Source organism: Colias philodice, chromosome 9, assembly GCF_061535455.1.
Source record: "Colias philodice isolate Cphi_HAF_F1 chromosome 9, ilColPhil1 Martin Lab GWU primary, whole genome shotgun sequence".
Classification (NCBI taxonomy): Eukaryota; Metazoa; Arthropoda; class Insecta; order Lepidoptera; family Pieridae; genus Colias; species Colias philodice.
Genome location: NC_143094.1, coordinates 10,941,722 through 10,954,434, shown reverse-complemented (window position 1 = coordinate 10,954,434; position 12,713 = coordinate 10,941,722). Strand labels below are relative to the sequence as shown.

The window sequence follows — 12,713 nt, the reverse complement described above, 5'->3', positions numbered from 1 at the left end:
TGTATGTATTTATGTTAAGAAATAGTTAGTCCGTTAGTATTTCCAATGCACATTTCTACAAAACGAAACGTGTAGTTATAGACGTCTCTAACAAGGCAGTCTTCTTACATATTCTTTAAAATTGTTACTTTCAAATTTCGCTGAAACTCTACTCGTCCTAAATTTTGCTCTTGCCCTAATTTAATAAATTTCATTACAACCATACCACTTATGAGAAGCGATAAAATTTACAAAAAAAAGACTCAATTACAAGTAATTTCGCAGAACATTTGTCACAATTGCCATTCTCGCAGCTATAATCAGTTACAACCGGTTAAAACAGGTATTGTCAGATATACTACGGCGAAAAATTATAAAATTCGGGGCTGGCTTAAACGTTCCATCCACATCGTTGATATTTCACGTAATGCGGGCAAATTTTCCAGTCCGTATACATTGCACGGTCCGGAACAGTTGCGGTGGCCGGCTTTTTGTAAAACTTCACTTTACTGTTACATTATTTTGTTTTCACTTTATTGCGTTGGCTCTTGAACATTTTTGGACACTACAGCTACGTGAGCGTTTAGAACACGTGGGAGAGGTATACGGGAAATTTAAATTTGCTTTTTATTGTTAGTTTAATTGTTATTTTTAAAAGGAGATTCATTACATAGACGTGTTTTAATTTTTGAATGAAATTTATAGTTCTTTCTTGCACAGACGTGCGTAATATTTATATTTGTTCAAATTCAAACTAAACTTAATCTTCTTTAATAGTCGTTGCGTTGTTTATCTACAAGTTACAACTTATTTCATAACAGATATGAATCGCATGGTCAGTTTAACATTTGACTATAGGGTAGCAACTATAAGTTGACCTCTGATAAGGAAGGAACGCTTTACGTGGCCTATGTAGAAACAGTGATTCAGGGGTCATGTTTTTCTGGTCGTTATAATGACTCCAGTACAATTGGGTTTCTAATTATTGTTCTATAAGAGTTCTCAAGTCCCAACAAAGCGACACGTCTCTATTTCTGTTACATTGTGCGTTAACACGCCTGCGAAACTTTGCCTTGATTAAGATGACCGACATATATAATGTTGTGTAACAAACTTATTTGTGACTACAAATTTTATTAAAATTGAAGTTTTCATAATTTTGTAAAATTTCATAAATTCCATAAATAAACTCAGATTATTTATGGAATCTGATAATAATATTAATATGAATGGAAAGTTGGTTTTGGTTTTTGATATGTAAAATTATTTCAACGAGAAATTAAAATACTGGGATCGCATGGTCGTAATGTGAGCTTTTATTTCTAATACCTCTCGCCTGGCTTCCATTTCACGTATCGCAATGAAAGATACATTCGATAAATCTGCATTGTAATATGAAAAGAACGATAAATGTACCATCGTGATACGTGAAAATAGCACTTAAATACGTGTGAAAAGTCATTGTGTACGTAGGTACACAATGTACACTTGTGTAAGGGATGTTCTGCGCATTTTCCTTAATTTTTGCCTTTTAGTTTTATTGAATTGAAGTCTGTTTCTTTGTTTGTTGTTCTTCCAATAGTTAAATCGTGAGTGACGTTTTTTAAGTGTAAAGGTCAGAACGGAAATAAATATTAGTTAATTATTATACTAAATAGTACCAAATAGTTTAGCGTAACGGTGTAAGAGGCACCCTTATTCCGTTATCAAGAGAACAACATCGCGGAGGCGCTCATTGTAAATAAATAGGCTTTTAATTGGATTTTATAATAGTACTATCGAAATATCGGAGTTTACACTGCAAACAATTTGAATTGTTCGTTTTAATGAATCAGTCGAGAAAATTAAAGGTTTTGTTTTAACGGAGGTTTCATTAGTGAAGGTCTTTTGTTCATTCATTCGGATAGCAACTAAAATATAGTTCTTTGTGTGTTTCATTAAAGGCAGGAAATGATGAGGAATTCGCTGGCACAAAGATCGGAGCTAAGATAATTGTATGGGTGTATAGGCATAGTAATCCAGATATACGTTAAGATTTAATGAACTGTCCTGTGTGATTTATACCGGTGATTTATGGTGCTATCATTGATGCATTTTCACTTTACCAACCAATTTTAACAAATTCTGCAATATTTTTTATATAGAAATATTAAAGTAGAGTGGGGTTTAAATCATAATTTTTTTCCTTGACTGACTCACTGAAAATAGTTCAACCGTTGCTGATCTTGCGGAATCTTACTATTTTCTGTGTTTGCTATTATCACTATAGACCGGGAGATACTGACACAAAATTTCGAGTCATTTGTAACAAGGATGGCGGTTCTACAGGGGTCTTAGTACGCAATGACAAAAAGAAAAATGATGGTGTGAACGCTAGTGGTACCGGTGGCTTAGTCGCGTGGGCGTTTGTCGAACTCGTCGGAAAAATAGCGAAAGTCAAACGATTTGTAACACAAAAATTTTAGAATTTACCGATAGCCCATAAAAAAGTAGTAGGCGGTAGTGTCATGCCATACTTTTCCGGTGTGACTTACAACCCGCCATACCGACGCGAATGTGTTGATTTAAATAAAACAATCATTCAACCATTTGTACCAGGCTAACTTTTGCACAGGTAACTATCGTCGTGCAGCCATTTACGAAAATCGCCATGCCATACTTTTCGGACGATTCCAAATGGTCGCCATACCGCCGAAAATCTGCAAAAAATTTTTATTTCGCCAAACTTTTTGTACCAGTATTGCATTTGGATTTTTGGAGAGTATTTGATAAAATGTGACCATTATTATATTTGCCATACTTCTAGTAGGGGGAAAAAGTGCTGTCATACTTGAAAACTTAATTTATTATTAATTTATATAAGTGAAGATTTCCAACACATAGATCTTTGAAATTTTGTATTTATATTTGTTGATCCTCAAACTTACAGGAAAAATAAGTGCCATACTGTTACAAATCGTTTGACTTTCGCTATTTTCCGACGAGTTAGACTAACGCCCACGCGACTAAGCCACCGGTACCAGCGTTCACGCCATCGTTTTTCTTTTTGTCATTGCGTACTAAGACCCCTGTAGAACCGCCATCCTGTTACAAATGACTCGAAATTTTGTGTCAGTATCTCCCGGTCTACTAGTCACACTTATAGAGAAATAATAAACGATTCTATGGACGTGACAGCTGGCTGTCATCGTTTGTAAAACACCTTGTTACAGGTAACCCATGTCAATCAGGTATGACACGACATTGATGGATTTCACTGAGAGATTGTATCAGCGAAGGTTTTTAGCTTGGTCCTTCGAGAATGTTCCATTGTGACGTCACATAGCGCAGCGCTCGTGTTTTTTTTGGCGGGAAATTGGTGATTTAATAAAGGCTATCTATATACTAAGTCATAAGTTATAAATATAAGCGCTAGTTTGGATTTAAGATTTTTTTACTTTGTAGGTTAATTAGATATAGGTACTTATCCAAATTTAATGAATTCTACCGATGTTGATTTTGTAGTTGTAATAATATAATCATTTAAAAATAAATTTGAGATTATTTCATCTTTTGTAATTATTTAGTCCTATGTACTATAAAGTCTTATTGACTAAAATATAAAATATGAACATATTATACAGAAAATTCATAGCATTTGTAACTTTATACCAGTTGCAATACTCCATAAAATATATTAAACACGAAACATCTTCAACTTGTTGCCAAAAAGCAGTAAAATCTGAGCCATTTTGAGGGCGGTACGATGGAGGCGAGATAATACCACTTTGGCTTATTTATTGCAGCATTGCCGGAATAAGCCGATTATAACATTATAAATTGTAAGTTTTTCGTGCGATATTCTATCTGATCCAAATGCGATTTCGATGAAAAATCGTTTAGATCTGAATTTATATCAAACATGAGATGATAGATGTGCTGAATTTAGAACTTTCAGCAATATACAATGCATTGAGCTTTAATAAATATCTATGCTTTTATCTTAGATTAAGGATTGGTCTCCGCGCGCGCGCTACGACTATAGGTAAACCAGAATCTGATGGCAATTAGGGAAATCAAAATTTTGAGTGTGCAACCCTAGGGAAAATGGCCTGAACGATTTTGATACTTCGTATTTTTTATTTTGTCCTCAATATCATTAGTCGCATTAAACAAGTTGATAATACTGTATTTAATAATGAGATATCCACATAATATTATGTATTTACACATACCTATATTTGAATATATGTATATCATTATGGCATGTGAAAATATGGATGTAATGATAATGCAGATCAAAACTTATTTACTATATTAACCCATTAGTGCATAAAGTTTATTTGCGCCTTTTTCATTATGATCACTATAATATAGCATCTTTTAGAGTGTCTTTAATGATTAAACGACCTAAAATATTTAGTTTATGCAAAAGTTCAGATTTTATAGCCCGTCCGATAAATCGGACGTTATGCATGGCGGACACATTGATGTTCAAAAGAGGTTGAAATAAAAGTACGGATTTTATGAAGAAATTTATTATAAAAAGCAACAGAAGATAAACGTATTATAATGTACGATGTGATATGCCATGTGGTATTTCGGGTGAAGACCTACATCACATTTCTGACACTGAAATTTACTTTTTCCTCCACATTGGTTTTTGCACACCGACGTTCAGTACTTATTGGGACCAGCCAATGATCTTTACCGTCGTACCTCATTGTACATAATGGCTGGCTTGCGACCTTGATGTGGTGGTGTGCCATGTGACGAAAGTAAGCTTCTTGCTATGAAACGTCTAAAAACGAATAAGGACTCAGTGTCTCTTGTGCAGCCATTCTTCCGAGCAAGTAACCAGGCGTTTACTACTGAAAAGTCTACTAAATATGCAAATATGGGCCACCACCACTTCTTTATACGCATTCGAGTTCTTAAATTTGCACCAGTTTGGTCACATTTGTCTACTCCACCCATATACTTATTGTAATTTGAAATAAGTGATGGCTGAGGGACTTGCACTTTAGCTTTTTTTTTTCGTTTTACCAGCGGGTTGCAGATGTAATTTCTAGATTTTCAAAGTTAGTGGCTACTGTGACAACATTCTTATCATTCCACCGGCATACGAAGACATCATCAGCTAGTCGGTAATAGTAATAACCTCGCACCTCCTTCTTGAATTTTTTGACGTCTTTGAACGGGCAGTTCTCAGTGCGATTAGCTCTCAAGGTCCCTGTAGCATAATAGCCAAGCTCTTTCAGGTGTCTCATCAGGCGCAAAGACGTAAAATAATTGCTGAAAAACAATTATATGCCACTGTTAGGCGGAAGTTTGCTCATTGTAATTAGGCTGAAAATCCGATCCGATCCGGTCACTGTCTTCGTCAGTGACCTGATCGGCATTCTCGATGGAGGGCTCAACGTAAATTATATTTTCTGTATAATCATCAACCTCCTCACACTCCAAAGCAGATAATATTTCATGAACTTGTAACCTGTAACAATTCAACAAAACACGACATGCAGTGCCCACCGTGCATAACGTGCGATAAATCGGACGGTACGAAATTCGCAAGCATAGTATTCAAAATGACAGTGGCTACGTACAAATTACATTGAAAATAAATAGTCGAATAGTTTAGCAATCAAAATATCAATTTATCACCCATAACACTAAACAAAATATAATAAAAACACAAAATAATCTTACCTTCGCCGCGAAGAATTTTGACCGCGTGCCGCCATTTTACGAATTAACAGCTGTCACGCATGCGCGTTAATATATTTTATAACAACAGTGTTGCCGAGTTTGAAAATATATTCAACTACTGTTTTAAAAAGATAAATCTTGAGTAAAATATATAATACTCCTAAAATAACGATTTTATTGACGTCCGATTTATCGAACGTTATGCACTAATGGGTTAAGTAACGGTTGTTTATAATTTTTTATAAAATAAAACAATAATAAAATAAAATCATGTTTATTTTCGTAAGTATTAACACATTATAAAATTGACTTGTACACCTTGGACTTGACAAATAGCGGAATTGGAAACTCCTGTAATAAGTTTTCATAAAATTATATTTTAATCAACAAACAATATTATAGTTACCTATTTATAACATTTTTAATTTAAAGTATCAAAACGGGTAAGTCCAACTTAGCAATAAAATCTTTCACGCGCAATTTAAAATTGAAAATTTTGATGTGATTGACCCTTCTTCATCGAATATTTTTCTATACACATTCTAAACAACACTTCTTGCTTGTGATCGCAGCGGTTTTATCGACATTTCGAAGATTTTGAAGACAAAATCCTAAAAATTAATCATCAACACAAATAATTTGACAACCAATTTGATAGTTGTCAATTAAAGTTGCCACATGAAAATCTTTTATTTTTCAAATATAAATATGCCATCAGATTCTGGTAGACCTATATATACAGCCCCACCTAAAAACAATAGCTCTGTGAGTGTCGTAGCGCGCGCGCGGAGACCAATCCTTAATCTAAGGCTTTTATAATGAAATAGACAAATGCATGAGTCTATTATTCTTGACTCACACTTGCTAAGATTTATGTTTTACAAGCTGGTACCCACATACATAAGAAGTGACTTAAGTATTAATCCAGATTATATCTCTATACTAGATTTCAGACAGATCCGATCAGCTGTTATTGTCTGACGGTGCATTTACATCAAACGAGCGAATGCTGATTGTAAGTTCTCAACCCCACTGTGTCAAATTTTTGAAGTGAAAACTTCTTTAGCGGCGTTGAGCACTTTTTCTGTAATTGGTAGTATCTTCACCGTGTGTGACGCGCTTTAGACAGATAACATTCCAAAATATCAAACATGCTCAACGTTAATAATCAAGTTTTCACTTCTGCCGGCACTCCCGGAGTGCAACCCGTCTTTTTAGGGTTCCGTACCTCAAAAGGAAAAAACGGAACCCTTATAGGATCACTTTGTTGTCCGTCTGTCCGTCCGTCCGTCCGTCCGTCTGTCAAGACCCTTTTTCTCAGGAACGCGTGGAGGTATAAAGCTGAAATTTATATCAATTACTCAGGTCTACTGTCCCTTGAAGCTGTGAAAAAATTAAACTTCTAAGCCAACGCAATCAAAAGATACAGCCGTTTATGCCGCAAATTTTCGACACTCGCAAGGGAATCAAAACCTACAGGGTGCTTCCCGTGAACACAGAATCTTGAAATTTGGTACGAAGCAACGTCTTATACCATAGATAAAGGAAAAATTACGAAAACCATAAAAATACGTACATTTGTACGGAACCCTCGGTGCGCGAGTCCGACTCGCACTTGGCCGGTTTTTTTTTTTAGTGTAAACAGGCATAGAGCATTCTTTTGTTGTTCTTAGTGCGTTCGAAAAGTTAGTTTGATGTAAATGCAAATTAATACTTTCGTTTATACTAAAAAATCACGAAATATAATGCTCTTGCTCTAGCTCTATGTTCGTTAGATGTAGATGCACCGTGATAGAATTACAAATGTTCGTGCTCAAAAACTTTCACGTTTATAATATTAGTAGAACGCAAGGTTCGATATTTAATAAACAAACATAAAAGGTATATCATAGTCTTTTATATTTTTCATTTATTTTGTAACCCTTGTGCGTTCAACGTTTCCTTCCTCAATTCCTTTGAAGATGAAAGCTTCCGCACGATATATTACGTAATACGGGATTTACCGAAACCACAGTTAACCAAAGATCGACATTTAACTGTATGAAGTATCTCGGTATATAGTATTATGCTTTCTGTGATCTCGGTAAGTAATGTGGTAAAATAGTTTCCGTTACGTACATACCTATAAAGCGCGTCACACACGGTGAAGATACAATATTTTATCTTAAGATATATGATTATGACCCACAAAATTTCGCGTCATTTGTAACAGGATGGCGGTTCTACAAGAGTCTTAGTACGCAATGACAAAAAGAAAAATGATGGTCCGAACGCTGATACCGGATGCGTTAAGATACTGTAATATAAAATATAACAGTATCTTAAGATAAAATATTATAGTATCTTCACCGTGTGTGACGCGCTTTACTCATAATTTATGAAGATACGCGCAGTAGCTTCAAATAGTGTTATTCTGGTAATTCTGGTTTGTATATTGCAAGAATTTATTTATATGATTTTGTCATATAAAATTGGTAAGTATCATATAAATTAAAAATATATATATCAATATATATATCAAAGAAAGTCGTGTTAGTACTCCACTTATAACTCAAGAACGGCAGAACCGATTTATCTGAAAATTGGCAGGGAGGTAGTTTAGAGCCAGGAGAATGACATAGGATACTAAATATGTACCACGGGCGAAGCCGGGGCGGACTACTAGTATTATTTAAATTTAAACATACTGATTTCCATTAATCTTCTGTAATTGTGGCTTTTGAATTTATGCACTACGGAATCAATTATTAAAATTCCTACAAAAATGGCAATTAGTCAGTGTTATTAGTACATAACGATCTTGTCGAGATAATAACGCCTTAAGGCCCCAGCAAGCCGCAATCTAAGTCCATACCTCCACATGACTAACTATATTTTTGCTTGTTTGTACAAAAAAGCTATTTGTAGAACAAGCACAATAAAAATGGCGTTAACGATCAGTAAATAAAAGTACTTCTTTATTAACTTATAAATGTTGTCTAGACATGCACTACAAAAAATTTAACAGTCCAAACTCAATCACAAATGACAAACGAGTTACATTAACAAAATAAATAATAAGTAAATAATCCCCAAAACGGGCTGTCATTCGGAAATTCGGAATCCATATCGAATTTCGCTAATGCTTCATATTATTCGTACTTATCTCGGATTTTGATACCATAATCCCTCGTGTCACGTATAACTCGATTCGACATAAATGTGAGAACTTTTTGACTGCCTTTATCGCCTGCATAGTACCTACATACGTATTTTTATTTTTTTTAACTAAAGAAATACAACGATGAATGATAATATGATTGTATAGTTTTTTATTTTAATAAATAGTTGACATGTTGAGAGCTTGTCTGAAATTATCTTGTCTTGTGTATTTTAGGATCAAATTTACTCCAATAAGCAGTCAGGTGAATGTCAATCCAAGTGTATCAAAATGATAGTATTATTTTTATTAAATTATGTTTAATTAAACTAAACCTGATATTATTTACACTTTAATTAATTCTATCGCCTATTTAATTTCTCTATAAAACGCATAGTAGAGGAAATGAAGAAATATTTGTTTGGATTCATTAGTAATGAAATATGCACTGAATTTAATTTCACGAATTTACACGGAAATGGTACTTTATACATTGTATATTAGAGTTAAAATCGCAAATATATAATTTTGTGAACGGTTTTTTTTAAATCGGTTAATGAATGATTTAATCGAGTTGCGTTTTACACTATTATAATATATAGATTACCTATAAAGCGATTATCAGTATCCTATATTATATGTCCCTTTGTAATTTGTATGCTTAAATCTTTAAAACAACGCAAAGGATTTTGATACGGTTTAAGTACACAATTTATAAGGTTTTAGACAAAGCAAGCGAAGCCGCGGGCGGAAAGCTAGTGATTCATAAATTGTTTTATTAAAACTTTAAATGGGTTTTTAATAATGCACATAGCAAACACAATTTAATCGATGTTAAACACAAATTAGTTTCAAAGAGTAAGAAGTAAGGAATGTCCAAAGAAAGTAATTACTAGTAAAGTTGCCTGCAATGTTAATTTCTTACATTACTTGCATTTTTAAAGAAAACTACTTTGTTTCTTCTGGTATCTGATCACTATGGCACAGATAATATATATCTTTAAATATAGAAACATTAAATACATAAATAGTAACGTTAAATTAATATAAATAACTAAAATCGAGGCGTTATTTAATTATTTAATACAATTTTGACAAAAGCAGATTCAAATTTAATACGGCTTTTCTCAAAAAAGGTTTTTATTGGCAATAAGAAGAAACTGTATTAGAAAAAATAAAGAAAGCTTATCTTTATTATTAATTTTACTCCTTTTACTTTGAAGGGTATTAATTTATCTTGGTATTTTTGAAATGTGACTATTTACAAAAAACAAAAATGATTTTTGTATGTTAAATAAATGCAACAAATAAAACAGTAACAAATGCTGTTTAAAACTTATTAATCAAAAACCATATTTCAAAAACTTAATGTTTCCTACGTCCTACATATCCTAATGATACCCTGTTCGTACTACCAATACTACACAGAAAAATAGCACTTACAATACTTATAACAAAAGCACTTCACTACAGTTTAACTGCAACGTTCACTGCATTAGCATTGTGAACCATTTCAGAGATGGGCACGTTCTCATGTGGAAGACTTGTAAATATTTCAACTGAGAACATTTTGTGTGTACTTATATAAAGAAAATTTCATATATGAGTTGGATAATCTGCTTTGAAATTTTTTTGTAAACTAATCTGTTTAGAATGTTTTATTTATCTATGTATTTAAATCGGTTACTATTGTGCCTTTAGGTGATGCGTATCAAAATATTCCTCATGTGCTCACCTATAATATGGACATCTCACAACATATCTTTTAGATATTTTAAAATAGGTAAAGGCTTCTCATAGTACTGCTAAGTCACGAATGTTGATAGTTTACCAACAATTTCTTTTAATCATCGATCCTTTGTCATAAAAATTCTTACAGAAATTATTCTGAAAATGTAATAAAAATTAATATCAATGAAAAAGGACGCTCCCATGTAACAACGTAATCGTAATAATAAGTTAAATGAAACAAAAAGGGCCATTATAAATTCACGGCAACACCGAGTAGATCAATTCGATATCCCCCAAGTTTCTATACATTATCCAACAGAGATATGGAAATGTATCACGTACGAAATTTATATTCATTGCACATAACACCGGACGGCCCCGAAAAACTCCCACCAAACACTAATTGAAGTTGCCTTCGCATTCACGAACATTCCATCTGTATAACACATCACCAGCATTCAGAGATCCTTCTACCACCTGAGCATCTCAAATATTACCTTGAATTTAAGTCTCGCGTCGAGCTCATGCCCTCTGGTCCCGCAGTGAGAGAATCTCCGCGTACTAGCTAAATGGGCACTCTCAAATTTTAGTGCGATGTTAAGTAGAATTTTGAGCACCTCATTAAATCGAAGATTTCTTTTAAAAAAATTCCCTTACAGCTCTTAATTAAATTTCGCTGAGGGTTCGGAGTAAGCTTGAAGTATTGCGATTAATCCAATATTGTTTTTGAGTGTATCTTATTAAACGTTCTGTTCGTTTTACGCGATCGTTTTCTTCTAAAAGGATTGATGTAAAATTGGATTAAGGTTCAAAGGGCAATTGAGTTCTGATTTAGTATTGAAGAATAATCTTGGCTAAATAGTTAGAAATATAAAAACATAAAGGTTTTTCTTCAAATTTATAGTTAATTCTTAGAAATGAGACACGTCATATTCTCATTTTAGATTTTAGAATTTTTACTCTGGCAATTAAAATCATTTCCTTATGTAAAACTCTCTTGCTAACTAGTAGTAAGTCGAGGAGCAGTCAAGAGAAGGATTGAGGGGTGCTCAAATCTCAAGTATTGGAGTAACATAAGTGATAAGAGGTTGCCCAATCAATGGCTGATATGTTAGTGAAAGTATGTCTTGATGTACATTTTTTTCATCGATACATTGAGCAAAATAAAACGTGCATATTGCTCAGCAAATTGGTTCTAAAATGCTGCAATAAATCTCTATATATTATATCATAACACTCTAATGTTCCAAATTCAGTCAAACTTACATATTATTTACTACTTTAAAAATAAACTATTGCATCTGGTTAGAATTTACAACGGAATCCAGCAGTCCCTTTTTTGATTTAGCTAAACATAAATGAAATTTTCAACGACAGACGTATTCAGTCCGTCCTTTCTCTGATTCCTGTGAACATCAATACAGCTACAAAAATATACATTTTTCTTCACAATAAAGAGCGCTCTTTGACACTCCATCTCGCAAACGTTAAGATAATGTTACCAGTTCATTAAACTCGGTAATGCTCTTGGGACAACAAAATTATTCTATTGTCTTTGTTGTATCAATGTCAACAGAACCCACTTTTCGATTATATTTCAAATTATGCTCAATCGTGAAGACTGGCATGTAATTTGCTTTTCAAATATATTTTGCTTTGTTTGACTTTCTTGAATTAAATAATAAATCTATACTAATATTATAAAGCTGAAGAGTTTGTTTGTTTGAGCGCGCTAATATCAGGAACTACATGACCGATTTGAAAAATTCTTTCGGTGTTAGATAGTGCATTTATCGAGGATGGTTATAGGCTATATATCATCACCCTAAGACCAACAGAAGCGGAGCAATGCGGGTGAAACCGCGGGGCACAGCTAGTCTTTTAATATACAGGTATCAAGTATATGTAATAAGTTGAGTCATATTGTTCGTTCGACATGAAAGAATCAAAAAATGCGTTGCCTCGATGCACTGAAAGCAATTAATCCCGGGTCGACGTGAGTCTATCGTTTCTAACACTTTGTGACGTCACGTAGATTGTTAAACTTGTAACCTGGTTATGTATTACGTGCTGTCTAGAAAGCTTTCAAGTTAAGAGCTCTCGATATGACTGGTTTTCTAAGGAAAGGCAGACATGTTTTAAAAACTACGCGTCTGTGTTTTTGTGATGAACTCAA

The 12,713-nt window shown here is 33.6% G+C and overlaps 1 long non-coding RNA gene across 1 annotated transcript; it reads right to left on the bottom strand.

The window, feature by feature from the left end:
- Positions 1-4,993: 4,993 nt before the first annotated feature.
- On the bottom strand, positions 4,994-5,879 carry LOC149486126 (uncharacterized). The gene is made up of 2 exons (XR_016316031.1): positions 5,668-5,879; positions 4,994-5,452 (listed from the first exon to the last, which is right to left on the bottom strand). It is a non-coding gene; the product is annotated as an uncharacterized LOC149486126 (long non-coding RNA).
- Between the last annotated feature and the right edge of the window lie 6,834 nt (positions 5,880-12,713).